The 15,518-nt window shown below is 44.8% G+C and overlaps 1 long non-coding RNA gene across 1 annotated transcript in view; it reads left to right on the forward strand.

The window, feature by feature from the left end:
- The first annotated feature begins 5,597 nt into the window (after positions 1–5,597).
- Positions 5,598–15,518, forward strand: part of LOC144594832 (uncharacterized) — an 81,875-nt gene continuing 71,954 nt past the window's right edge. Inside the window, exon 1 of the long non-coding RNA XR_013547426.1 lies at positions 5,598–5,680. This is a non-coding gene — a long non-coding RNA (uncharacterized LOC144594832). The remainder of the gene's footprint in view (positions 5,681–15,518) is intronic.

Consider the following 15,518-nt stretch of genomic DNA (forward strand, 5'->3'; position numbering starts at 1 on the left):
CCGTAAACTAACACTATCCTACACACACTAAGGATAATTTACATTTTTACTAAGCCAATTAATCTAGAAACCTGGACGTCTTTGGAGTGTGGAAACCGAAGCTCCCAGAGAAAATTCACGCAGGTCAAGGTGAGTACGTACAAACTTCGTACAGACAGCAACTGTAGTCAGGATTGATCCTGGGTCTCTGGCGGTGTAAGGCAGCAACTCTACTGTTGTGCCACCATGTCACCTATGTTGTCTGACCTATTGAGTTACTCCAGCGGTTTGTGTCTTTTTTCTACTGTACTCCAACCTAGCTGTGTGCATCTTTCTCCAGATTGTCTGATCCACACACACACTCCTGATTTCACGAGCATCATGATATCACTTCAAGCAACACAATCAACACCAACCTCCCAGTCTCTCACCTGTCTGCATTCATTTTGTTAAGAAGATTCAAAATTGAGGCATGATCATTGACCTGAAACATGTTCTCTGTGGAATCTGACTTGAAATAATATTTCTTGACATTCTTGTTTCTGTTCCACACTTTGAGCAAAGGTCTGGTTGGGCTAAATTTGATCTCGATCTTAGGCTTCTGTTCATGAAAAGGATGTGCTGCAGTTTACCCAGTTGGATTATGTGGAGTGGTTCTATAAATCAACAGGAAGTTTGCCAAATGATGTTTCATGCTCACAGATGAGAATCCTTGGAGTACTTGCAGCTTTAAGCTACCTTTGATTATTCTGATAGAATGTTCAGCTACACCGTTGGATATGAGTTGATAAGGTGTGTTTGATAATACTTTTTGTTTTTACACACAAAATCCTCAAACAGCCTCGAGCAAATACCGTGGTCCATTGACAGAAACCATTTCCTCCTATCATATCATATCATATCATATATATACAGCCGGAAACAGGCCTTTTCGGCCCACCAAGTCCGTGCCGCCCAGCGATCCCCGTACACTAACACTATCCTACACCCCACTAGGGACAATTTTTACATTTACCCAGCCAATTAACCTACATACCTGTACGTCTTTTGGAGTGTGGGAGGAAACCGAAGATCTCGGAGAAAACCCACGCAGGTCACGGGGAGAACGTACAAACTCCTTACAGTGCAAACTCGAACCTGAGTCTCCGGCGCTGCATTCGCTGTAAAGCAGCAACTCTACCGCTGCGCCACCGTGCCGCCCAATGACACACAAACCGTTCCTAGCTCATCTGAGACGCTGGAACAAATCAAAGGTATTTATTCACAAAATGATGGAGCAACTCAGCAGGTCAGGCAGCATCTCAGAGAGAAGGAATGGGTGACGTTTCGGGTCGAGACCCTTCTTCAGACTGGTTTAGTTTAGTTTAGTTGAGAAACAGAACCTTCGGCCCACCAAGTCCACACCGACCAGTGATCACCCTGCACACCAGCACTATCCTGCACACTAGGGACAATTTACAATCTTTTTTTAATCTAAGCCAATTAAGCTACAAACCTCTACGTCTTTGGAGTGTGGGAGGAAACTGGAGCACCCAGAGAAATCCCACGTGGTCACAGGAAGAACGTGTACAGAAACTCTGGACAGACACAACCGTAGTCAGAATTGAACCCAGGTCTCTGGCACTGTAAGGCAGCAACTCTACCGCTGCACCACTGTGCCACCCCAGTGTATGTTCTAGTTTATCTAGTGTATCTACTGTGATAGCGAGATTTCCCAGATGTTGAACTTCCAACCTGAACAGTCAATGAGGTTTTAACAATTATTCATTAAAAAAACATAAGGTGCTGGAGTAACTCAGCGGGTCAAGCAGTATCTCGGGAAGACATGGCCAGATGACATTTCGGGTCAGGACCTTTCTTCAAACTGCTTGTAGTGGGGAAAGTATGCTGGAAAAGAGGTGGGTCATGACCCGAAATGTCACCTATCCATGTGTTTCCAGAGATGTTACCTGACCTGCTGGGTTACTCCAGCGCTTTATGGCTATTTTATAAACTAGCATCTGCAGTTTTTGTGGTTACAGATCATCATTATTTTTTCTTACTTAGATATCATCGAGCACTTGTTGAATAGGTTTTTTTGGACTAAGTCCACACTTCCAACAAAACGTAAAGTGTTGTAGGAACTCAATGGGTCAGGCAGCCTCTCTGAAGAACAATGATAGATGACGTTTTGGATCGGGGTCCCATCTTCAGACTGATTGTAGTGGGGGGAGAAAGCTGGATCAGAGAGATGGCCTGAGACAAAGCCAAGCAAGTGGATGGTGGATATAGGTGAGGAAGCGGGTTGATTGTATCTATCTATCTATCTATCTATCTATCTATCTATCTATCTATCTATCTATCTATCACTTGCCATGCTATTTCCTGCTTGATGTTCGGTATGAACATTGGGCCAAAGAACCTATTTCTGTGCTGTATAACTACGAATACCAGAATGGTGCAGAAATATAAGATTGAAATATGGTGTTGAATGAAAGCTGTAACAGTCCAGATATAAAAAAATAGTCTGCTTTGAAAAGGCCTGTGACCCATCTGAGGAAGATACACACAATCTCCCAAATGTTCTAGGGGCCGGAGAACCTAGGGTGATGGAGGAACTGAAGGAAATCCACATTAGGCAGGAAATGGTTTTGGGTAGACTGATGGGACTGAAGGCTGATAAATCCCCAGGGCCTGATGGTCTGCATCCCAGAGTACTTAAGGAGGTGGCTCTAGAAATAGTGGAAGCATTGGAGATCATTTTTCAATGTTCTATAGATTCAGGATCAGTTCCTGTGGATTGGAGGATAGCAAATGTTATCCCACTTTTTAAGAAAGGAGGGAGAGAGAAAACGGGGAATTATAGACCAGTTAGTCTGACATCAGTGGTGGGGAAGATGCTGGAGTCAATTATAAAAGACGAAATTGCTGAGCATTTGGATAGCAGTAACGGGATCATTCCGAGTCAGCATGGATTTACGAAGGGGAAATCATGCTTGACAAATCTACTGGAATTTTTTGAGGATGTAACTAGGAAAATTGACAAGGGAGAGTCAGTGGATGTGGTGTACCTCGACTTTCAGAAAGCCTTCGACAAGGTCCCACATAGGAGATTAGTGGGCAAAATTAGGGCACATGGTATTGGGGGTAGGGTACTGACATGGATAGAAAATTGGTTGACAGACAGAAAGCAAAGAGTGGGGATAAATGGGTCCCTTTCGGAATGGCAGGCAGTGACCAGTGGGGTACCGCAAGGTTCGGTGCTGGGACCCCAGCTATTTACGATATACATTAATGACTTAGACGAAGGGATTAAAAGTACCATTAGCAAATTTGCAGATGATACTAAGTTGGGGGGTAGTGTGAATTGTGAGGAAGATGCAATAAGGCTGCAGGGTGACTTGGACAGGTTGTGTGAGTGGGCGGATACATGGCAGATGCAGTTTAATGTAGATAAGTGTGAGGTTATTCACTTTGGAAGTAAGAATAGAAAGGCAGATTATTATCTGAATGGTGTCAAGTTAGGAGGAGGGGGAGTTCAACGAGATCTGGGTGTCCTAGTGCATCAGTCAATGAAAGGCAGCATGCAGGTACAGCAGGCAGTGAAGAAAGCCAATGGAATGTTGGCCTTCGTAACAAGAGGAGTTGAGTATAGGAGCAAAGAGGTCCTTCTACAGTTGTACCGGGCCCTGGTGAGACCGCACCTGGAGTACTGTGTGCAGTTTTGGTCTCCAAATTTGAGGAAGGATATTCTTGCTATGGAGGGCGTGCAGCGTAGGTTCACTAGGTTAATTCCCGGAATGGCGGGACTGTCGTATGTTGAAAGGCTGGAGCGATTGGGCTTGTATACACTGGAATTTAGAAGGATGAGGGGGGATCTTATTGAAACATATAAGATAATTAGGGGATTGGACACATTAGAGGCAGATAACATGTTCCCAATGTTAGGGGAGTCCAGAACAAGGGGCCACAGTTTGAGAATAAGGGGTAGGCCATTTAGAACGGAGATGAGGAAGAACTTTTTCAGTCAGAGGGTGGTGAAGGTGTGGAATTCTCTGCCTCAGAAGGCAGTGGAGGCCAGTTCGTTGGATGCTTTCAAGAGAGAGCTGGATAGAGCTCTTGAGGATAGCGGAGTGAGGGGGTATGGGGAGAAGGCAGGAACGGGGTACTGATTGAGTGATCAGCCATGATCGCTTTGAATGGCGGTGCTGGCTCGAAGGGCTGAATGGCCTACTCCTGCACCTATTGTCTATTGTCTATTGTCTATTGAATCACACTCAGACAGCATTAGTTGAGAGGGCAGCAGTTTATCTTTCGTCCAAAACCTTCAACAGACCCAAGGTCTCAGTCCCAAAACATTCACTCTGCTTTCCTTTCCTTCGATGCATTCAGACCTGTTGAGTGTTTTCAGAATTTTATGAACACCTAATTTAATAAAATTTTGTATCATAAAGGTAATTGAAATTTTGCAAATGGCTTGACTTATTGAAATGATTGAAAGATACAGTCCACAGAGTCCACTCCAACCATCGGTCACCCGATCTCGCTAGCTCTGTGTTATCCCAGTTTCTCTCCAACTCCCTACACACCAGGGGCAATTTGCAGAGGGCCAGTTAACCGACACACCTGTAGGTCTTTGGGGTGTGTGTGGAAATCGGAGCACCCGGAGGAAACGCACGTGGCCACAGGGAGAACGAGCAAACTCCACACAAATAGTACCTAAGGTCAGGATGTGTTGCAGCAGCTCTACCAGTTGCACCACCGTGTTGCTTCTTGGTGGGACAAACTTATGTTTCTGGATTGTTAGCTCAGTAAAGTCAACTGCCAACTTCCACTTCAGACATGCACAAATTGGTTGCTGAAGAAGGGTCTCAACCAGAAATGTCACCTATCCATGTTCGCCAGAGATACTGCTTGACCTGTAAAGTTACTCCAGCACTTGTGTCTTTTTTTTGTTTGCTATGTTTCCTATGTTAGTGCAGTGATCATGTTTCAAACATACATTATTGGCAGCGGAGCACTCGGGATCTAAGTGCTGTAGAAATGCAGAGAATTGTGGACTCAGTCCAGTCCATCACACAAATCAACCTCTCTTCCATTGGCTCCATCTACACTTCATGCTGCCTTGGGAAGGCCGCCAGCATAATCAAGGAACATTCTCACCCTGGTCATTCCCTTTTCCCCCCTCTCCCATCAGGCAAGAGGTACGGAAGTTTGAAAATGCACACCTCCAGATTCATGGACAGTTTCTTCCCTTTATCAGGCAACTGAACCATCCTATCACCAACTAGAGAGCGGTCCTAACCTCTCATCTACCTCATTGAAGACCTTTGAACTCTCTGTAATTGGACTTTACTGGACTTAATCTTGCACCAAACTTTATAGCCTTTATCCTGCATCTGTACACAGTGGACGGCTGGATTGTAATTATGTACTGTCTTTCCGCAGTCTGGATACCACACAACAAAGAGATTTTCACTGTCCCTTGGTACACGTGACACTAATAAACTAAACTAAACTAACTAGAATCAAAAGTCTTTGCATTACTGTAAAGTTTGAGAAATGGTCTAAAAAAGATCTCCCAAAAGGCACAGATGAAGCAGGCATTAGCTTGGTGCAGAACTTGGGTCCTGATGGCAGTACTCGGCACAGCTACAAAACTGACAAGCCTCAAGCAACTGAGGAGAGTGGAATCGTTCCTCTGGAGACCCCGATAACTGTGGCAAGCATAATTTGTTACTTTGATTAACTCCTTCATAAAGAGACACTGATAAATACCTGCTGAGGAATGCAATTTAAAAAAGAAAGGGAGTGATTTGCATTTACATCTGGTGAAATAGAACAGGAAGGTTGTGATCAATTCATACAGAATCTTGATTAGACCACATTTGGAGAGCTGCTCGCAATTTTTGGCTGCATTCTACAGGAGAATAGCGAGGCACCTGTGAATATGCAACAAAAAAAAAGGATTTAGGTAGATGTTTGCAGATTTAGATTGAGCTGATGAGATGGGAGAAAGAAGGAGATTTGATAGACATTAAAATTCTGAACAAAGTCAGTCGGGTGAATGTGGAGAAATTGTTTTACTTGTGAATTAGCTTAGGGCAGCACAGAGGCGCAGCAGTAGAGTTGCTGCCTTACAGTGCCAGAGACCCGGCTTCGATCCTGACCTCAGGTGCTGACTGTACGAAATTTTTGTTTTCCTTGTGACTGCAGAATTTTTGCACAGTTCTTGTTTTGTATATATTTTAAATACTGAATAAAGTTTATTTAATTATTTTTTTTAAAGTTCAACCTATGACCGTGTGGGTTTTAGAAACATAGAAAATAGGTGCAGGAGGAGGCCACTTGGCCCTTCGAGCCAGCAACTCATCTCTCCTTCAGATAGCTCCTCTGTCCCTCCCTTCCCCTCCTCCTTCCCAGATCTCCCTCTATCTTCCTGTCTCCACCTATATCCTTCCTTTGTCCCACCCCCGACATCAGTCTGAAGAAGGGTCTCGACCCGAAATGTCACCCATTCCTTCTCTCCCGAGATGCTGCCTGACCTGCTGAGTTACTCCAGCATTTTGTGAATAAACTCATCTCTCCTGGTGCTCCAGTTTCCACCCACATTCCGAGAACACGTGGGTTTGTAGTTTAATTGGCGTCTGTGAGTTGTCCCTTGTGTGTCGGATAGAACTAGAGTACGGGCGATTGCTGGGTGGCGTGGACTCGGTGAGCAGAAGGGCCTGTTTCGACGCTGTATCTCTAAACTAAACTAAACTAAACTAAACTAAACTAAACTAAACTAAACTAAACTAAACTAAACTAAACTAACCAGCTGGGGAAGGGGCGGCTAGGGAGCTGTGGTAAAGAATACAGAATCATAGCAGTCATATGATGAAAGCAACAATAAGGGTAAGCCAGATTGTCTGGCAAAATGCCTCATCGGCAGAGCTCACCAACAAGCACCCAGACCTGGCTTGGCTATTGGGGAAAGGGAGCCTGCCGGTCAGATCCTGTCTGTACCATGAGTATCTTGAATTAATCCACGCTGCCCTTGGGACAAGTCAACATTTATTGTGTTCAGTTTTGGTTACCCTGTTAAGCTGTTGTTAAGCTGGAATGGGTGAAGGGAAGATTTACGAGAATGCTGCCACAACTCGAGGGCCTGAGCTGTAGGGAGAGGTTGAGCAGGCTACGGCTTTATTTATTTGGAGCATAGGAGGATGAGGGGTGATCTTATTGTAAAAGATTATGAGTGAAATTGGTAGGGTAAATGCACAGTCTTTTATGCAGTGTATGGGAATCAAGAACCAGAGGACATGGGCTTAAGATGAGAGGGAAAGGATTTAATAGGAACCTGAGGAGCAACGTTTTTTACACAAAGGATGGTAGGTATATGGGTCATGTTGCCAGAGGAGGTTGTCGAGCAGGTGCGAGAAGTTTAAAAAACATTTGGACAAGTTCATGGATAGGATAGGTTTAGAGGGATATGTGGACTAGTGTCGATGGGGCATGTTGGTCGGCATGGCCAAGTAGGCCCGAAGGAGCCTGTATCAGCACTATATCACTCTGTGGCTGCTATGGAGAGGAGATGGTTGCCCATCTCTTCACAGAGTGTGGGTTTGCAAAGATGGTTTGGAGAATGATCCAACAGTCCTTGGCACGGTTCCTCCCGACAGCTCCGTAGCAGAGATATCACCCCAGGGAGCCACATCAGTGGCAAGGGTGCTGACACTATTGAATACATAGAGAATGTATGAATCTTTTTTTTAACAGTCATTGTATTGGAGCGGCTGCCGATCCAGGTAAGCCCCAGGCTGCTGCAGGGCCTCCTCAGTTGCCCTCGACCGGCTCGGTCCGCGAACTGACGTCCCTCTCCTCGCCTGACCACCCACGTGTCCCAGGGGTGGTCCCTGCAGCCAACCTTGAAGACGCTGGAGGCAATAACCTGGTCCCTCTCCTTCTGCCTCACTCCTCGCATTCATCGTCGCCAGCAGCTCCCTCCTCCTCGACTCTCCGGTCTTCGGGGCCGAGCTTGGCGGCTTCCAAGCTTCCCCCGTGCACGCCACTGGGTCATTCTTCCTTAGCCATGCCTGCCGTCGCTCGTGGCCGCGGGGCGCTCGGCGGCTTCCCCCTACAGGCCGTGGCCCGCCGGGTCTTCCTTCGTTCGGCCACTGGGGGTCCTGGTCGGGTTCCGGTTCCCCACCACATCCAGGGGCCCTTCTGCTACCCTGCAGCGCATCCCGAGAGCCTCCAAATGAAGACCCCAAGTACCATAGAATAATACCCATTGAAATATATAACCATACTTGTTGCAATATGGAAACACTCAGCAGGTCAGGAAGCATCCATGGAGAGAGAAATTATTATTCTATGTAAGAGCCAGCACTGAAACAATTTTGAACTACAAATTAAAGGGTAGAATACAACCCACACACAGAAAAGGGGTCAATTATACCGACTTAGTCAACATTGAAGACTAAAACAAACTTTCTAGATTCCTCTCAAATCAGTCATGTTTGATAAAACATTAAACAATTGCAACTGTAGCCTGCATTAAGGACAGAAAAAGTTCAATGTTGAACTGAACAAAACTCAACAGGATTGAGCGGCAGAGTGGCACAGCTGTAGAGTTGCTGCCTTGCAGCGCCAGATACTCGGGTTCGAACCTGACTATGGGGGCTTGTCTGTATGGCGTTTGCAGGTTCTCCCTGCGACCATGTGGGTTTTCTCTGGGTGCTCTGGTTTCCTCCCACATGTGGGTGCTCCGGTTTCCTCCCACATTCCAAAGACGTACAAGTTTTTAGGTTAATTAGCATTGGTAAAAATGGGAAATTATCCCTTCTGTGTAGGATAGTCTTAGTGATCGCTGGTCGGCACGGACCCAGTGGGCTGCAGTGCCTCTTTCCACATTGTATCTCTCAAGTCTAAAATAAAGTTTAAAGAATTCACATTTTTCAAAACAGGATGAAACATTCTCATTAAATAAAACAAAATAGGTCAGTTAAATATGGGTTTTCTCCAGGAACTCCGGTTTCCTCCCACATTCCAAAGACAGGTTTGTAAGCTAATTGGCTTCGTAAGATTGTAAATTGGCCCTAGTGTGTGCAGGAACTAATACCTACCTCTTTGGTGACACTCAGACAATCCTTGATCGGACTTTGCTGGTTTTACCTTGCACTAAACGTTATTCCCTTGTCATATATTACTGTAAATGGATCGATTATAATCATGCATTGTCTTTCTGTGACTGGTTAGAACGCAACAAAAGCTTTTCACTGTACCTCGGTACTCGTGACAACAAACTAAACCGACTGATCACTGGTTGGCATGGACTTGATGGGCCAAAGGGCCTGTTTCTGCGCTGTACTTCGAAACTAAACTAAACTCAACTAAATCTGACACTGAGAAAAAAAACCTGATGATTATCTCCTACAAATATAGAAAATCATTGCTGTTTTATAGTATAGCTGGTTTCAACCTGCAAACAAATCGGTCTGGGGACAGAGATACCTGATAACTGCTTTTAATTAAACTTCAGGCAAACAGATTTCCAGTCTCGCTGTTTGAGTTTCATTCAGTTTTCCGAAGAGTGCAACCCTCAGAGTCAATTAGAAGACGAACCGGGATGTTAAATAGTTTTTGATAGTTCAGTTATTAACCTTCAAGTCTGTTTAGCCGGGAATAAATAAATCAATTGGAAACGGAGCCCCACACTTTGTCAGGTATAACTTCACTAATAGGATTTCTCCAGGATATATTGTGCCTTTTTGAAACCTAAAGGCTTGATGGGCTGTCTTAAGTGAAATGTTATCTACATCTATTTTGCCTGCTCAAGTAAATCAGCTAACTGAATATGGCCGTATTTTCTCGGGAAGAAAATTCTCCATTTGCCGCTCTGACATTTATGCAGTTTATCTCCATTTCCAGTTTCATTATTTCAAAATTGCTTATTCTGTCTCTCCAGCTCCCCTTTCTAGTTGAGATTGACAGTGGGTCTGATGAATTATTTTTCCACTGCAGAGGAAGGTTGTGCCGTCTCCCACATGTCTGATATCAGTTAAAGGGTCTGCAGGAGCGAGCTGTCCCCAATGAGCCGGGCCTTGTTGATCGCTCCTACCAATGCCCCTGCGACAATCCCCTGTGATTGTCAGCCGCGTTTCTGCCACATCACAGACTGCCACAAAGATGGCTTCTCGTAGTCAGTAAAGCTGCAGCAAGCAGCTCCTGTTCCCTCATCGCCTAAGGCAGCATCAGTGTTTAGGAACAAATGTAATATTTCCTTCTCTATCACAGAAGTCAACATGCTTCTGAAAGTAAAAGTGCTCCTGGCTACATAAAGAGGTGAGCTCACCCAGCATATTTGTTTCTCTTTCAAGCTCACTCGAGCAACAGTTGTGTTCTTCTGCCTTGCAAGGAGGAACCTACTGTTTACAAAACTATCGCCTTATTGGAAGTACAATGCCAACAAAAGAGACTTGGTGACAGCTCTCTGGAACATAAAGCTTTCTCACTTGGCTCGCTGGGTACATACGACATATGTACCTCACCGGGTCAGGCCCTTCGGTCCATCATGTCTGTGCCAACCATGATGCCAATCCCGTTTGTCCCATCTGTCTGCACATGGTCTATATCCTTCTGTGTAGGAAGGAACTGCAGATGTTGGTTTACATCGAAGTTGGACACAAAATGCTGGAGCAAATCAATGGGTCAGGCAGTATCTCTGGAGGAAATGGATAGGTGACGTGTTGGGTCAGGACCCTTCTTCAGACTGAAGACCCATCAGTTAGGGCCAGTGGCAAAATTGTAGAGTTGCTGCCTTAGAGACCCGGGTTTGATCCTGACTATGGGTGCTGTTTGTATGGAGTTTGTCTGTTCTCCCTGTGATTGCGTGGGTTTTTCTCCGGGTGCTCCGATTTTCTCCCACACTCCAAAGGCGTACAGGTTTGTTGGTTGTGTAAGAAGGTAACTGCAGATAGTGGTTTATACCGAAGAGAGACACGAAATGCTGGAGTAACTCAGTGGGTCAGGCAGTATCTCCGGAGAAAAGGAATAGGTGGCGCCTTGTCTTCAGGTCAGGTTTGTAGGTAATTGGCTTCAGTAAAAGTGTAAATTGCCACTAATGTTTAGGATATTGTTAGTGTATGGGGTGATTCCTGGTCGGCACGGACTCGGTGGACTGAAGGGCCTGTTCTTCTGCGCTGGATCACTAAAGTAAAGTCTAAAGTCATTTTGTGTCTACCTTTGGTATCAACCAGCATCTGCACTTCCTTGCCATTACTCTCTTCATTAAACATTCTCTGGCCCTGGCTGGTCTCTTCGACACTCAGTAGTACCACTAAAAATTGTCAACTTCAAATAGTTAAACTTCAGAGTTCCATAAAATAAATACGTTTCCTCTTCTAGCTCTCAAAAATATTATTATAATAACAGCAGACATGGGCCAATATTTAATTTAGTAATAATATTTCAAACCACCTAGAAGCCAATTATGGTATCACAGCTTAAGAAAAGCTTTAAATCTTGTTAGTGGGCAATTATACGTAACATACTCCTTGTATCACTGTGAATGGTAGTCCCTGTGTGAATATAGAATTTACAAAATGAAATGTCATATCAAAAGTTTAAAATAAATCGCCTGCTGTATTAATGTCAGAAGTATAAATAGTGACAATTAAGAAATGAAAACCACAGATTAAGAAGCAAGTGCATTTCCATGCATCCTGTTAGATAATTTGATTCTGAGGATCTCAGTGACTTCCACTGGCTCCATAATGGATTAGGTCCATTTAGTGAAAGGTTTACGTCATTGTCTCCGCCGAAAAATACTCAGTGATGACTCAAACTTTCAAACCTCGTTTGTTTTCACTGGAGCATCAGAAGGCTTCAGACGTTTGGCATGTCCCCAACAACTCTCACCAACTTCTACAGATGCACAATAGAAAGCATTTTATCAGGATGCATCACAGCATGGTTTGGGAACAGCAGGAAATTGCAGACCATCACGCAGCCCAGACCATCACGCAAAGCAACCTCCTTTCCATTGATGATAGACACAAAATGCTGGACTTGCTCAGTGGGTCAGGCAGCATCTCTGGAGAAAAGGAATAGGCGACGTTTCGGGTCGAGACCCTTCTTCAGACTAAGAGTCAGGGGAGAGTAAAACTAGAGATATGAAAAGGTACAAAGAACAAATGAATGAATGTTGCTGGCTTTGATTTGTCCTAAACTGTCATTCTGCTTAGTTTCATTTGTTATCACTGTCTCCACACCCAACAGTGAACCATTGTGGGCTCCACCTGTCCTTGATCATCGGCACGGTGGCGCAGCGGTAGAGTTGCTGCCTTACAGCGAATGCAGCGCCGGAGACTCAGGTTCGATCCTGACTACGGGGGCCGTCTGTACGGAGTTTGTACGTTCTCCCCGTGACCGGCGTGGGTTTTCTTCGAGACCTTCAGTTTCCTCCCACACTCCAAAGATGTACAGGTATGTAGGTTAATTGACTGGGTAAATGTGAAAATTGTCCCTAGTGTAGGACAGCGTTAATGTGTGGGGATCGCTGGGCGGCGCCGACTCGGTGGGCCGAAGGGCCTGTTTCCGCACTGTATCTCTAAAAATAAAATAAAAAAATCGTTGTTTCTTTGATCTGTCCTCCTTTCCATTGACTACATCCACACTTCATGCTGTTTTGGCAAGGCCACCAGAAAAATTAATCCCGGTCACTCCCTCTTCTCCCCTCTCCCATCAGACAAGAGGTACATAATGTGAAAATACATACCTCCAGATTCAGGACAGTTTCTTCCCAGCTATTATTAGGCAACTGAACCTTCCTATCAATGACTAGAGAGTGGTCCTAACCTACCATCTACCTCATTGGAGATGCATTGACTATCTTCAATCGGACTTTACTGGCATTTATCTTGCACTACACCTTATTCCCTTTATCCTGCATTTGTTCACTCGATTGAAATCATGTATAGTCTTTCCACTGACTGGATTGCACACAACAAAAAAGCCTTTCACTGTACCTTGGAATGCATGACAATAAACTAAACTGAACTGAACTAAACTGAGGGGAGACCTGGTAGAAGTATACAAAGTTAGGGGAGGCATAGATAGATAGATAGAACCTTTCTCCAGGGGTGGAAATGTAAAGGTCTAGAGGGCATAGCTTTGTGGTGAGAGGGGATGTGCGGGGTAAATCCTATTGCACAGAGGGTGGTGGCTGCCTGGAACCTGTTGCCAGTGGCGGTGGTGGAGGAAGATATGATGGCCACGTTTAAGAAGCCTTCTCCTCAACCTATGACATTCCAGAGAAAACAATCCACGTTTACCCAACCTCCCTTTTAGGTAATAGCCTCTCATCCAAGCAGTATTCTGGTAAGCCTCTTCTGCACCCTCTCCAAAGCCTCCACATCCTTTCTGTAATGGGACTTCTATTCAGTACATTGGTTCCATGTCAGCTCAGAGCAGAACAATAACACTACTCCCATTCCCTACATCTATTTACTCTTCAGCACTTCAATTTTTCCAAACTCCATAGTCTGGAATTAAAGCAAAATTACTAAATTGTTATAAAACCCACAGCGCAGAAGTAAATCAATGGGCCAGGCAGCATCGCTGGAGGGCATACTGCATTGAAGCAGGCCCTTTGGCACAACTTGGCAACGCCGACCTACATGCCACATTTACATTGGTCCCACCTCCTCGCGCTTGGCCCATATCTGTCTAAACCTGTCCTATTTATGCACCTGACCAAATGTTTCTTCAATGTTATGATAGTACCTGCCTCAATCAGCTCCTCCGGCGGCTCGTTTTATACACCTACCATCCTTTGTGCAAAAACGTTACCCTTCAGGTTCCAATTAAATCTTTCCCCCCTCACCTTAAACCTACGTTCTCTTGTTCTCGATTCCCCAACTCTGGGCAAAAGACTGAAGAAGAAGAGTCCTGACCTGAAAAGTCACCCATCCATGTCCTCCAGAGATGCTGCCTTCAGACCCTTCAGACTGAAGAATGGTCCCAACCTTAAACGTCACCCACCCATGCTCTCCAGAGGTGCTGCCTGACCCATTGAGTTATTTCACCACTCTGTGTTTTTTTTGGTAAACTAGCATCTGCAGTTCTTGTGTCTCCATGTTATACTGTAAAACCCCATTAGGTTTGCTAATATCTGACATGGGAGAAACTATGTCGCAGTTACCCAATCTATCTCGAGACTCCAGCAGTGTGGCTGACTTTTAACTGCCAGTTGAAATAGGCTGGTAAACGATTCTATTTTGAGGTCGGTCAGGCGGACTATAAGTGGCAGCACTCTCCGCGGTAGAGTTGCTGCCTCACAGCGTCAGAGACCCGGGTTTGGTCCTGACTACGGGTGCTGTCTGCACATCTGCTGGTTTACATCGAAGATAGATACAAAATGCTAGAGTAATTCAGCTGGCCAGGCAGCATCTCTGGAGGAAAAGAATAGGCGACGTTTCAGTTTGAGACCATTCTTCAGACTCTGGCACCCACCTTTCCTTGGTCTTCAGTGCTGACTCTGATTTGTCCTGTACCTTTCCACACCTCTAGTTTTCTTCTCCCCTAACACTCAGTCTGAGAAGGGTCTCAGCCTGAAACATCACCTACTTCTTTTTCTTTTCTGCAGAGATGTTACCTGACCCGCTGAGTTACTCCAGTATTTTGTGGCTTGTAGGGACATAGGGATTGGCTGGGAGAGTTCGAACCCTCGGATTGGCTAGCGAGGTCACCAGGTGTGCCAGCGCGGGAGAGATAGTCAGTCTAGCGTTGAACTCCGTTTAGGTAAGACGTTAGGTTAGTTGTCTACAGTTTGAGTGTTGCGATTGTCACGGAGTTTTTGGACCATGCAATAAACTTCGTCTGCAACACCCATCCGCTATCAGACTCGCTACAGGCTATCCATAAGTCTATGCTGAATTTATCAATGATGCTGTATCCTGAAAACTTAATTGAATATAAACTATTAGAGGGTTTTCTCTTGATATTTTTCAAGAAATGACAAAGGACCTAAGAGAAATTATACCATGTTTCCGAGCTTTAGGCCATCAAGGATATTTAGCTCTACACAGCGTAGTGACATTACCCTTTCAATTGGGTTTAGTGTCTGCCCTGGTGTAACCTGTGTGTCTGTGTCATTGGCACTTACCATTTGAATGCTAGTGCAGCAGAGACACAGAAAGAATTAAAATAAACCAAAATATCCTAAATCATTTGGTTGTCCTTTGGAGAGATATTAGCATTAAGAGTTCTTTTTAATGAGATAATTATACTGCATTTATTACGTCAATGGTAATAGCTTCAATTTCTGCATCAGGATAAACCAAGCAGTTAATTCAGGACCATCGGAAACACATTTAGTCTTGCGGATTTAATTCGATGGGGGCATGTTTGCTTTTGAAGAAAATAAACTTGTATTACCTCATGTTCCTTCAGTTGCTAACAATTCAGGGAGGTTTTAGTTTTAGTTTTGGTTTTAGAGATACAGCGCGTAAACAGGCCCTTCGGCCCACCGAGTCCGGGGCACCAGCGATCCCCATACACAAGCACTATCATAC

This window comes from Rhinoraja longicauda, chromosome 6 (genome assembly GCF_053455715.1).
Source record: "Rhinoraja longicauda isolate Sanriku21f chromosome 6, sRhiLon1.1, whole genome shotgun sequence".
Classification (NCBI taxonomy): Eukaryota; Metazoa; Chordata; class Chondrichthyes; order Rajiformes; family Arhynchobatidae; genus Rhinoraja; species Rhinoraja longicauda.